This window comes from Lycium barbarum, chromosome 10 (assembly GCF_019175385.1).
Source record: "Lycium barbarum isolate Lr01 chromosome 10, ASM1917538v2, whole genome shotgun sequence".
In the NCBI taxonomy this organism is placed as follows: Eukaryota; Viridiplantae; Streptophyta; class Magnoliopsida; order Solanales; family Solanaceae; genus Lycium; species Lycium barbarum.
Window position 1 is genome coordinate 74,368,360 of NC_083346.1, and position 13,655 is coordinate 74,382,014.

Sequence of the window (13,655 nt, forward strand, 5' to 3'; positions counted from 1 at the left end):
GCCAAATTAAAATGTAGAAACTAATTAATCATTTCAATTATTACCTCAATTAACACACAAATAAAATCAACAATTTCAATTTTAGCCGTTTGAAAGAAATTGCAATTATAGCTAAGCAAATTGTAAAATTGAGACGTAATTGATTATTCATTCAATTAATCAAACTTATCCATTTAATGGAGTAGAGTATTTATCAATTGACCATTAAATAGTTTTGAACAATTAATCAAGTAATTGTTTCCACTAATTTTTTACTTAAATCTTGATAAACATGCTCGAAATTCTAAGAAATGTACAGATATACAAGATGATATACAATAGTATACTTGATGATATTTTACCAAATAAAAAATGAAAAAATGTCACCGAAATAATTTGTAAAATCATTTTTGACTTGTAAAATGTATATTCTACTCCGTTTGTGACCCAAGAACTCCGAATAATTAAATAAAACTATTGGAGGGCAAAAATTAAGTGTCAACAACTTCCCCTTCGTTGTTCAAGGAAGGCAAAGACATTCCTGATCATCGAAATTTGACAAATCTGATTTTTGACTGACCAATTCACTATACTTCTCTCTTTTTACGCAATTTTCAAAATTATGGCCGGACCCTGGTTTCTGGCCTACAAATCTCAAGCTTTATGAGTATTCAGGCCATTTGTAGTTCAACTCAACTAAACTTCTAATGTAATTTTTATATAACAAATCCCGGATCTTCTAGTTTTAAAACTGAGAAGTCCCAGAATGATCTATTGGAATGTGACCGGCACTCTGGTATGGAGTCCGCCTACATATCCCCAATTTCAGGAATCAATTCACTTGTAGTTTGACTCAATCGGTCCAAAAGGGTATCTCTTATGCGGGAATGCCTTTGTACTTTCCGGTATGTTTCCGACCGGTTGCGGGACTTTCTGAAAAAGAATGCAAAATAAAGTGAAATTTTTCAAAAAACATAATTTCGGGTGGCTAAGCATGGGGTGGAGTGATCTTTCAATTCCTGGACAGAGAGCCTGACTCTCGTTGGCACTCTATCTCGATCGGCTACGTAAGAAAAAGTTCCATGTTTTCTCCGCATGCATCTGGATCTGGTTTAATTGGTTTGCTCTTCTCTTTGGCGGCTACAAACCTGCTTCCATCTGCTAGGTAATGTCATGGTTGACCCTCTTGGTCCTTATTTTCTACTTTTACCACCCTTGCATGGATTCGTAATTGTACCCTTTTGGTGACCTTCTTGGCACCGTTTAATTTAAATGACCCTCTTGGTCCTGTGTAGTTGTCTTATCACCCTTGCGGTTCCGTCATTGTAACCCTCTTGGTTTAACTTTCTATGAGTGACCCTTTTGGCACTGTTTGGTTTGATTGACCCTATTGGTCTTGTGTATTTGCTTTACCACCCCTGCGTGGCTTCAATGACATGTCCTTCTCGGTTAACTTTTGAGAATAGGTGTACTTCTTAGCACATTTGATTTGGTCGACCCTTTCGGTCATTGCTTGCAAGAAATGGCCCTCTTGGTATTTTATTGAATGAATGGCCTTCAGGCACTTATTTGAATGAATGAATGGCCCTCTCAGTAGTTTGAATGAATGACCCTTTTGGAAATTTGAACGAATGAATGGCCCTCTTAGTGATGCTTTGAATGAATGGCCCTTTCGGCTGCTTGAATGAGTAGCCCTCTCGGCTGTTTGAACGAATGAATGGCCCTCTCAGCAGTTTGATTGAATGAATGGCCCTCTCAACATTTTGAATGAATAAATGGCACTCTCAGCAGTTTGAATGAATGAATGGCCCTCTCGGCAGTGTTTGTTTGAATGAATGGCCCTCTCGATAATATTTATATGAATGAATAGCCCTCTCGGCAATGTTTGCATGAATGTCCCTCTTGGCAATGTTTGTATGAATGTCCCTCTTGACAATGTTTATATGAATGAATGGCCCTCTCAGCAATGTTTGTATGAATGGCCCTCTTAGGAATGTTTGTCTGAATAACCCTTTTGACAATGTTTGTATGAATGGCCTTCTTGGAAATGTTTGTATGAATGGCCCTCTCGGCAATATATGTATGAATGTCCCTCTCGTCAATATTTGTATGAATGAATGGCCCTCTTGGCATACAAATTTTTGAAATAAATGACAGATATAGCCCTCTTGGCATACAAATTTTTTAAATAAATGACAGATATAGCCCTCTTGGATAGATTGTCTTTCTTTCATCCTTTATGTTAGTTGTGACCTTCTTGGACATGACATGTCATTTCGTTCGTTGTGTGGTCCTTTTGACATGATGATTTTGTCCTTGTGATATTTCGCTCATTGTAGCCCTTGTAGCTCGATTGTGTTGGCCTTGTGGCGCTTTTATCCTTTTGTAGCCCCCTTGGCTAGATTGTGCCATCTTTGTGGCGCTTTGTCTTTTTGTAGCCCTCTTGGCTAGATTGTGTCGCCCTTGTGGCACTTTGTCCTTTTGTAGTCCTCTTAGCTAGATTGTACCGCCCTTGCAACGCTTTGTCCTTTTGTATCCCTGTTGACTAGATTGGGTACTTAGTGTGCATCGAGATTTCCCCCGACGAGCCATTACCTGTTTCATCATTATGAGCCAACAAGGTTAGCAAAATAAATGGTCATCCTCCTGACGACACTGGGGAACCTGCATCCATAGAAAGAGTGTTAGTTTTCTATGAGGTCGATTCGTGGCATCGACTCCTGTCACATCGTTTCTTTGCTTGCTTGTTTGCGCTCTCGGTTCCGATTCTCTTAGATTTTGTAGCACGAGAGTAAAATGCAGTAAAAAAAATTAAAACATTGATAATAAGCTTTTCAAAATGTTTGATTGTAAAAACGAAATAAAAGTTTCCAAAGTATTTATGTTTGTCGTAATTACAGGTGCACTTGAGCGAGGATCTTTAACTGTCTACGGTATCTTGTGGCGGAATGGAATTTTTTAGACCTTCTCAAAAATTCTACCCAGTTTGAGTTTTATGCCGGCGAACTCTTGTGTCGATTTGTAGTGAGGGAATTTTTGAGATCCTCTCAAAAGATTTACCCTAGTTGACGTCTTTTATTGGCTGACTCTTGTGCCGAATTATCTAAGGGAATTTTTGAGGTCCTCTAAAAAATTCTGCCTAGTTGAAGGCTTTGGGTTGGCTGATTCTTATGCTAAATTGTTGCGGAGGAATTTTTGAGATCGTCTCAAAAATTCTGCCCCAATTGAAGGCTTTGGTCGGCTGACTCTTGTGTTGATCTCTGAATTTTAAAATTTTTGAGGTCAATCTCAAAAATTCGGTCCCTGTGGCTTCCTAAGGGTTTCTTTGGTTTTTTGATTGGTATGATCGAGCTCGAAGAGCGCCTACGTGTCCTGTCGCAACAGGAATCAGGTTGAACCTAGTTCGAAATAAAATAATTGGTTTTTTTCTAATAATGTAACCGAGTCCTAAATGGACTGCCCAAGTATCCCACCTTGGGAAATCAGGTCATTGCATAGTTCACATTACAAGGAAATCATTTGGTGTTTCTATCTATTACAAAAGGAAGACTAAATCTGATATGGCTTTTCTACGTATCTCTATCATAAGAGATAGGTCTCAATGTAGTGATTACAAAGTAAAGTACGATTACAAATTGAAAAGCCTGTGTTCACGCATAATATCTCTTGATTGCATCTGAATTGATTGCTTTGGGCCATTCTTGACCGTATATCTTAGTTAAGATCATCGCTCCTCTGGAGAGTACCTTGCGAACCACGTACGGGCCTTGCTAGTTAGGTGTGAACTTTCCATTGTACTCGTCTTGGTGCGAGAACACTCGTTTGAGTACCAGTTGTCCTATTTGAAAAAGTCGAGCCGTGACTCGCTTGTTGAAGCCACGAGCCATTCGCTGTTGGTATAATTTATCGTGGCATACGACAATCATTCTCTTTTCATCGGTCAAGGCTAGTTTCTCATCCTTCATGATATACTATTGATACATTGATGATATTCAAGGAAACACTGTTATGAGTTGGGCTCAGTTGGATGAGAGTGACGTGAGGACCGATGTCTGATGTTTATCCGGGAATCGAGGTATTAGTGCTGGTAACGATTATCGAGGTCTTTGCCAGAATCGTGAGGATTGGTACATGGACTTCGCAGGTCCCCTATGGGTTGTGCTGCGGAGATCTGATGTTCTATCATCGGAGTACATATGTATTGGTGCATATGCATTGCATCCGTATTTCATACATTATTGCATTACATTGTACCTTTGGCTTCTTGTGATGTTCTTGTGATATAGTTGTGATATATGGATTCGGATTGGATGTACTGAGACTTGGCACAGTTGGCTTTAGTTCTATAACATAGGTGATGACTTGTACTTGGTTACTAGCTCGTGTTGACTTATACCTTGTTGATTTACATGTTTATCTTACTTTATTGTCTTGGTATATGTTAGCTAATCTTAATCGACCTATGATACCTGCCAGTACGTGTTGTTTGTACTGACATGCACTTGCTGCATTCTTTTATGAATGCAGAGGATCAGGTGGGATCGACGTCTACCCCTCGTGGCTGAAAGTTCGAGGCTGCTGATTCGAGTCTGTTGGGGTGAGCATGTGGACGCTTCGCTACCCGAAGACTCTTCTTCTATTATGTCTTACTTTGCCATTCAGAGACATTATTTGAGACTATTGATGTATTATTATTACTTCTAGACTTATAGATTTTAGTTAGATGCTCTTGTATGACCAAACCAGTTACTGAGGTGGTTTTTGATTTACTTCCACACTTATTATATAAGCACATGTCAGACTTACATTAACTTATCTTCTTCCGCTATTTATACTGTGTTTGTGAATGTTGGGTTAAGGGTTCACCTACCGAGGTGGGATAGGTAGGTGCCCGCGCGACTTTGTGAAATTGGGTCGTGACACGTAGGTCAGTACAAACAACAAGTACCGGTTGGTATCACAGGTCGACTAAGATTAATTGACGTATATAAAGACAATAAAGCAAGAAAGAAAATAAACAACAGAGTACATGTCACCAATGTCCAAGTATAAAGCAAGTCCCAGCCTAGGATATAGCATCTAAACCCAACTGTGCCAAGTTTCAAGAGTAGAATCCGAGAACATCTCATAACCATAGCATAAAGTCCTAATTCAGCCAACAAAAGTATCCAATCACAATCCACGAAACAAATAACCAAGAGATATAATCCGATGCAATAATGTATGAAGTATGAATGCATTGCGTATGCTCGTACACATGTACTTCGACGATAGAACATCACATCATCGACAACACAACCCATGGGGGACTCGCAAAGTCCATGCATCAGTCACCCCGCACACAGGCCAGAGATGACTCAATATCCAACATGTCAGAAGATAAGTGTTCCATATCAGTCACTCTGCATACAACCCAGGAATGACTCAATATTCAATATGTCTCAGAGGAACACTCGTCACTCCGCACACAGCCCAGAGATGACTCGTAACAATATGTCTCAAGCATCTGTATTTCCTTCTCATTTCCCATCATCAGTACCATCTCAAGCCAATACCAATATATCATGGAAATGAGAATGAATACAATGCAAATGTAATATCAATAAACCAAGTCAATCCCAAACAGTACCACACGTGGGCACATAAGTAATATCATCATTAAGGTACTACGATATCATAATCAGGATATATAACTAATCACCAATATCCAATATCTCAACGTGGAGACGAGCCAACAAGTGCATAGAACAAATAGGACAATAAAGCAACGGGGTGGCTAGCCCCCAAATCATACAACAGGGCCCAACCTAAGGCAATATCCATCCCAACTTCATACCCGAAGGCTTACATGCATTCTCCGACAATATTATCTCAACATACGCTTCGCTAATTGAAGTCTCAACCGTAACCTACCTGGAAGGCCGAACAAGAAACTCGAATGGCAATCGTGAGCCTTGGCCTTTCGTTGAGCCTCAAAGTAATGAAAGTCTAGTCATATCCGAATATAGAATTAGAATAGAGAAGAAAGTATCCAAAAAAAACAAACTCCTATTTAACTCCCAAATCTCAACCCATGGAATAGGGTTTATGAACTAACAAGATGAAATTAGGAATCTATAGGTCTCAACATGAAATTAGTACTCTAGGTGATCGATTCCCATCAACAATTAACTAATTAAACTCATAGAATAGGGACTTTCGGATTCTAGAAGAAACCCCCAAATTTGGGTATAAACCCTAACTCCCAATGCATAAAATAGCCATTAATAATGAAGGAAACATGTTACAATAGCTTTTAATCAGCATTTCCATGCTAAATGAAGCTAACCCAATCCATAATTAAAGGTAGTAGTGTCTAGAAATCATTTAGGAAAGAACCCATTAAACCCTCTTTTAATCCTCAGGTTCTTAGGGATTCTAGCATGAATTAGGGGATTTCTATGATGATTAAAGGATAATGGAATAGTAATGAAGATGGAATGACTTACCATAATGATGTTCCTCCAAGAAATACCTTGAAATGCTCCCAAATGGCTCTAGTTTCGGAATAGGAAATGAATGAAGGACTTGGGGCTTTAACACCTATTTAGTGCCAGCTACTGCCCACACCCGCTATAGCGATGACAGACCGTTATAGTTGTCCCGCTTCAGCGGTCCACCAGAAAATAGATAGGGCCGCTATAGCAGCAGGGCCACCGTTTCTGCGGTACCGCTGACGCAGCCCTGGTTTCGCAGAAGCGGACTGTCACGACCCAAACCGAAGGGCCGCGACTGACACCCAAGACCCTACTCGGCTGAGTGCCATACTACCATTCCATCCATGAGTCACAACTTTTTGTGAACCTTTAATCTGTGAAGAGACGCTTCCGTCAGGTACAAAAAAAACTTTTCAATAAAACTCTTTTGTCAAATCAAGGACTTCTCCCTTATCGTTAGTTCAAGAAAGCCTTTAGTCACAAATAAAATCTTTACACAGGAAACGAAGCATAAAGACCCATCGACCTATATGGTCGTTTTACATAACTGCCGACTCCTCGACGCCCTATCCACAGGACACTGTCTGCAAAGTCTCTAACATATACAAAATACCATAACATAAGCACTTTGACTCGGCAACACTCTGAACTGAGATGGAGCTCACCAATCCAGCTGATAGCCTGGGAACATCCTATATCCAATGTCTTCTACTCATCTGTATACACCTGCATGGCATGAAACGCAGGCCCCCCAGGCAAAGGGACGTCAGTACGAACAATGTACCGAGTATGTAAGGCAGAATTGAAACAATATATCTCGACTCGGATGATAAAAGAGTAACAGATTCAACCTGTACCTGTAGCCAACTCTGATAAACATGTACGTGCATATGAACTTTTAATGCAGCATGAGTATGTGTATATATATATATATATATATATATATATATATATATATATATATATAAATCCTTCACCCTACTGGCAGCCCCTTCGGGCATAATAGCATAATGGCCCCTTCAGGCAGCCCCTTCGGACATCATAATCATCGTCTACCAGCTGATCAGGTGGTTTGCATATATAACGCCTTAGCCCTTTTCCCTTCCCCATGAAATGATGTCGTGCATGTATGTAAATATGCAAATGCATGAAAATCTTTGAAAACCATCAAAAGACTCCCTTCGGAGAAACTTTAACGCAAAACGGGAACTTCTTCCCCTTTTCATTTATCTCCTTCGAGACCCCAAAATTTAAATGTAAAATGCATAGGAAAGATAAAACCTTTTGAATGTCCCCTTCGGGAATTAGAAAACATTATGAAATTGCACAACTTATGGACGCCCCTTCGAGACTTAAGAGGTCAAAGATACGAATACTCCTACACTGTCAAGGAATAGAGTCTTTGGAGTTCGTTTATTTGCTGGGTTCGTTTAGATAATAAGGATCTTCATCACTACCATAATCACCACCACTATCATGTATCACTTTGAATGATCCATAACATAAACTGAGGCCATATGTTAGATAGCACGCTCAGACATAAGCTGAGGCCATAGCACACTCAGACATGAGCTGAGGCCATAGCACACTCAGACATGAGCTGAGGCCATATCATACTCAGACATGAGCTGAGGCCATAGCACACTCAGACATAAGCTGAGGTCATATATTATATAGCACACTCAGCCACGTCATGAAATCAGCTAGAACCTAAGGCTTGAAAATCTCTAAGATTGGAGTCATTGTAAGATTTTTCAGAAACTATAGACTTCTGGCATTTCTAGGAGTAAAAATATTATGGATGTCATGTATGGAATCAAAACATAGGAATCATGCCTTTGAAAGAAAGGGACGAGCCTTAACATACTTGGAAGCTCGCTTCTCGACTTTCCAACCTACCTCTTGTCTTGAAATCTACATATAAAACCATTCATTCTATTGTTAGGCTCGTTGTTATATACTTATCCTAAACCTCCAAATAAATCTTTCTAGAATCTGCCGAAATTTCGGCAGCATCTCCTCTATTTATATGCCTAGCCCAAAATCTCAATTCAGCAGCCAACAACAACAACAACAATACCAACATCAACAACAATATTATCAACACCAATATGTACCATAAAACAGCCCACACACTGTTTTCCAACTTCCATAACTAACCAACTTACACAATTATGTAACGACTATATCTCCGTAATTAAGTCTTAAATAATACCAAAAGAGAAAGATCCATACCTCTTTTCTTGTTAAGACAGCAATATCCACGCTAAAATCCACCGCAAAACAATACTAGAATCACAACCATGCGTTACCCGGACCTAAACCACTACTCTGATACTTGAAAATTGCTCACTTTTTGTTTTCCTCACTCTCTCTCTTCAATTTCTGGAAATTTCCAGCAAAATCTAGTGAAAAAAAGGGGTTCTCACCCTTTTTATAAGGGTCAAATTCGGGTCGGGTCACTGTAGCATTTTACTGTAGCAGCACTGTAGCAGGTCGGTTACTGTAGCACGCGTTTCTACTCTGTCAGCTGAACTTGTAACGTCCATAATTCTCTACTCCGATGTCCTATCGACGAGCGGTTTGTTGCGTTGGAAACTAGATTCAACGAACTTTATCTTAGGCTTTTGTTTCACCTTAAAACACTTCATATGCTAAAAGATATGCGTCCCCCAAGTTGGACCAAAATTTTCACACAAAACATTACCCATCCTTTCTCCAAAGTCGTACTACTTCATTTCTTCCACTCATTTCCTTATAAAACCTTCCGGTATACCTTATATACATCGTTCACTCATTAAATATACTTAATAATGCTTGCTCCTTATATTCCAAAGTGGTTTTACTTAATCCTAACTCAACGTACTTATGTTTCAAATTTGATAAGTGATCTTCAAAGATACGGGGTGTAACACGGACACCATAAACCAGAAACCAACCAGAAAAGTAACTCAACTGTCATGAACTCAACCCGAAATCCCGACTATCACCCGAGACCATCTGCCCACAAACACGATATGCATCTATACATAGAAACGCGCTATGAACGCACTCGTGACCTCAGAATTCCCAATTGAGGTCTCGTTGACTGAGTCAACCCCCTATACCTCAAAATTAACTTCCCAACCCAAGTCCCAAAATGCACCAGAGTGTATTGGGAACTGAACTGAATATACACACAAGTTCTAAAAGACCATCCGGACCTCTCGAAATCAACTAATTCCCAAAAAAGATCTGTTTACCCAAAAGTCAACTTTGAGTCAACCCTTTTTCACTTTAAGCCCAAATTTCCCATAAAATCACTCAAATCATATCCAAAGACCTCGGGAAGAGTGTCAACGGTCCCCTCAGGTCAAATGTGAGCTGACCAAGCTCGGGAAAGGGTCAAAAGGATCGACCAAATGGTTCATTACATCATATACTAATTAAACAATAGCTCGTCCTTGAGCGACAAGGAAAACAGAACGGGAAATTACCTGAATCGGCAAATAACTGAGGATATCGGCAACACATATCGAACTCAGTCTCCCAAGTAGCCTTCTCAATAGAATGATGCTTCCATTGCACCTTCACAAAAGCTATCTCCTTAGACCTCAACTTTCGAACTTGCCTATCCAAAATCGCAATAGGTTCCTCCTCGTAAGTCAGATTCTCATCATGCAATACCGAGTCCTAATGAACAATATAAGTACCATTGGAATGATACTTCTTCACCATAGACACATGAAAAGCTGGATAAACGCCTGCCAAGCCTGGTGGCAAGGCCAACTCATAAGCAACATCGCCCACACGATCAAAGATCTCGAATAGCCCAATATACCTCGGATTCAACTTACATCTCTTCCCAAATCTCATAACACCCTTCATGGGTAAAATCTTTAATAGGACCTGATCACCCACAGCGAACTCAAAATCTCAGACCTTCCGATCCGAATACATCTTCTGATGACTCTGAGCTGCCAAAAGTTTGGGCTGAATAACCTTCACCTTCTCAAGAGACTCTCTGAACAGATCTGTACCTCAAGGTCGAACCTCAAACACATCAAACCGAACAACAGGAGATCTACACCTCCTACCATATAAAGCCTCAAAAGGCGCCATGTCGATACTTGAGTGAGAGTTGTTGTTATACGCAAACTCTACCAATGGTAAGTACTGGTCCCAATGACCACCAAAGTCCATAACACAAGCCCTCAACATATCCTCGAGCACCTGAATGGTCCGCTCGAACTGCCCATCGGTCTGAGGGTGGAAAGTTGTACTAAGATCCACTCGGGTACCCAACTCAGCCCGAAAAGTGCTCCAAAAAAGGGAAGTGAAGATAGAAACCCGATCAGATATGATAGAAATGGGAACCCCATGCAATCTCATAATGTCACGAATGTACAACTTGGCTAACTTCTCCGCGGTATAAGAAACCTGAATTGGAATAAAACGAGCGTACTTAGTCAACCGATCAACAATCACCTAAATCGAATCAAACTTATCCAGGGTCTTCGAAAGACCCACAACAAAATCCATAGCAATCCTCTCTCACTTCCACCCGGGAATGGGCAACCTCTGAAGTACACCACTGGGTCGCTGGTGCTCATACTTACCTTGCTGATAATTCCCACACTTAGCCACAATATCGGCTATATCCCTCTTCATGCGACGCCACCAGTAATACTACCTCAAATCACAATACATCTTAGTTTCCCCCGGATGAATGTAATATCGAGAGCTATGGGCGTCAGTCAAAATCAAATGAATCAAGTCACCAATAAGAGGGACGCACACGCGCCCCTTAATCCTCAAAGTACCCTCAAATCAATCATGGCCTCCTTGGCCTCACCCCTCAGAACCCTATCTCGAATCTTGCTCAATTGAGCATTCTCAAATTGATGGGTCCTAATCTACTCTAACAAGGATGATCTCACCTCAACACAAGCTAAGACTTTTGCTGGGACCAAAATATCAAGATGAACGAAGCTGTTGGCCAGAGTCTGAACCTCCATGGCCAACGGACGCTCAGAAACAACCAAACGAGCTAAAATCCCCATAATTGTGGCCTTGCCACTCAAGGAATCAGCAACAACATTGGCTTTCCCTAGATGATAAAGAATAGAGATATGATAGTCCTTCAGGAGCTCTATCCATCGGTGCTACCTGGAATTAAGATCTCTCTGGGTAAACACGTGTTGAAGGCTATGCAGATCGGTGAAAACCTCATAATGGACGCCATACAAGTAATGCCTTAAGATCTTCAAAGCGAAGACCACACCTAGAAACTCCAAATCATGGGCAGGGTAATTCCTCTCATGGATCTTCAACAGACGAGAAGCATAGGCTATGACACTACCCTACTGCATCAAAACAGCACCCAAACCCATACGGGATGCATCACAATAGACTGAGAAATCCTTACCCTCCACGGTTAGTGTAAGAATTGGGGCTGAAGTCAAAAGGGTCTTGAGCTTTTGAAGGCCCTCCTTACAATCATCGGACCACCGGGAGGGAACATCCTTCTGGGTCAATCTGGTCAATGACAGAGCAATAGTAGAGAAACCCTTCACAAATCGACGGTAGAAACTGGCCAAACCCACGAAACTATGGATCTCGGTCACAGTAGTGGGCCTTGCCCAATCCCTCATAGCCTCAATTTTCTTAGGATCCACCATGATCCCGTCCTTAGACACAACGTGGCCCAAGAACGCTACAGACTCTAACCAAAACTAACACTTCGAAAACTTAGCAAACAAACTATTCTTCTTCAACAACCCAAGCACTGTGCGAAGATAACCCTCATGCTCCTCGATACTCTTGGAATACTCTAAGATATCATCAATAAACACAATCACAAATGAGTCAAGGAATGGCCTAAAGATGCCATTAATCAAAGTCATTAATGCAGTCGGGGCATAGGTAAGCCCAAATGACATAACCAAAAACTCATGATGCCCATATCTCGTCCGAAACGCTGTCTTCAGAATATCCTCGGCCTTGATCTTCAGCTGATGGTAGCCTGAACGCAAGTCAATCTTCGAGAACGCTGAAGCACCCTGAAGCTGGTAAAATTGTTACACCTTGTAGTTTTGTGCATTGAGATTTGTAGTACGTTGAGGTCTTAGTTTTGGACACCGGGATTTATTTCAAGGATATATGAGGTTAGACATGATTAACTTGTGTTTATAAGTGTTTAAATTCAAGTTTGGTGAGTTACGAAAGGATTGGAGAATAAGTGAATCGAAGTAGGAATGTTCGTCAAAAGTAGTTTTTGGAAAATATGGTATATGGGTCGTATAAGTGAGATATGATCCGCATTTCGAGATATGGACCGTATTTAAGGATTTTTAAAAATTTCAGAGAAGACAGTTTTGGAGGTGGTATTATACGGCTAACTATATGGACCGTATAATTTTATATGGCCAGGATGTTGGTCGTATAATGTTATACGGCCAAGGATACACGCCGTATATATATATATATATATATATATATATATATATATATATATATATATATATGATGTTACACCTCGCAAATTTTTCGTATTGGTTGTGAGGTAAACTAGCGTAAGCCGGAGAGGCCATGGAACCTTTATAAGGTTAAGGAAGACTTTTAACAAGTGTTAAGGAAGTATCTAAAGGTTCCGGGATCAAGCGAATCGAAGAACATAAGTTTGTCGAAACTTTGGAAAACTTGACAGAATTTTGGACAGAATTTTTGGTCCAACTTGAGGGAGGTATATATCTTAGCATATGAGGAGTTACGGAATGCATAACCTATGTAAATTCAAGTTCAGAGACTCTTCTTTCCAATGCAACTGGCAAATTGCAAATCTGCGATACGAGGCCAAAGTTACGGCCCTTATAATATTGTACGACCGGAGATACGAACCCTTATAACACAAAGTCGGTGGAAATTTTCAGAATTTAAGTATAATGACCCCTCTTCATTTTAATTATTTTAGATATAACCCCAAGTCCTAGAAACCTCTAGAGACCTCTCCAAACATATTCAAACATATTTCTAAGCCTAAATCAAAGATCAAGGTGAAGATTAAAGTGTTTAGGATTTCCAAGTGAGCTTTACACTTGTCTCCTCTTCTTGATGATGGTTGGGTGAGTGCTTGTAAGGTGGAGTAACCTTGGAATTGAAGTGTTCCTGAATTTTGAGGTAAGATTTCATCTTAGTTTCATGCTTATGACTTTATTTAGT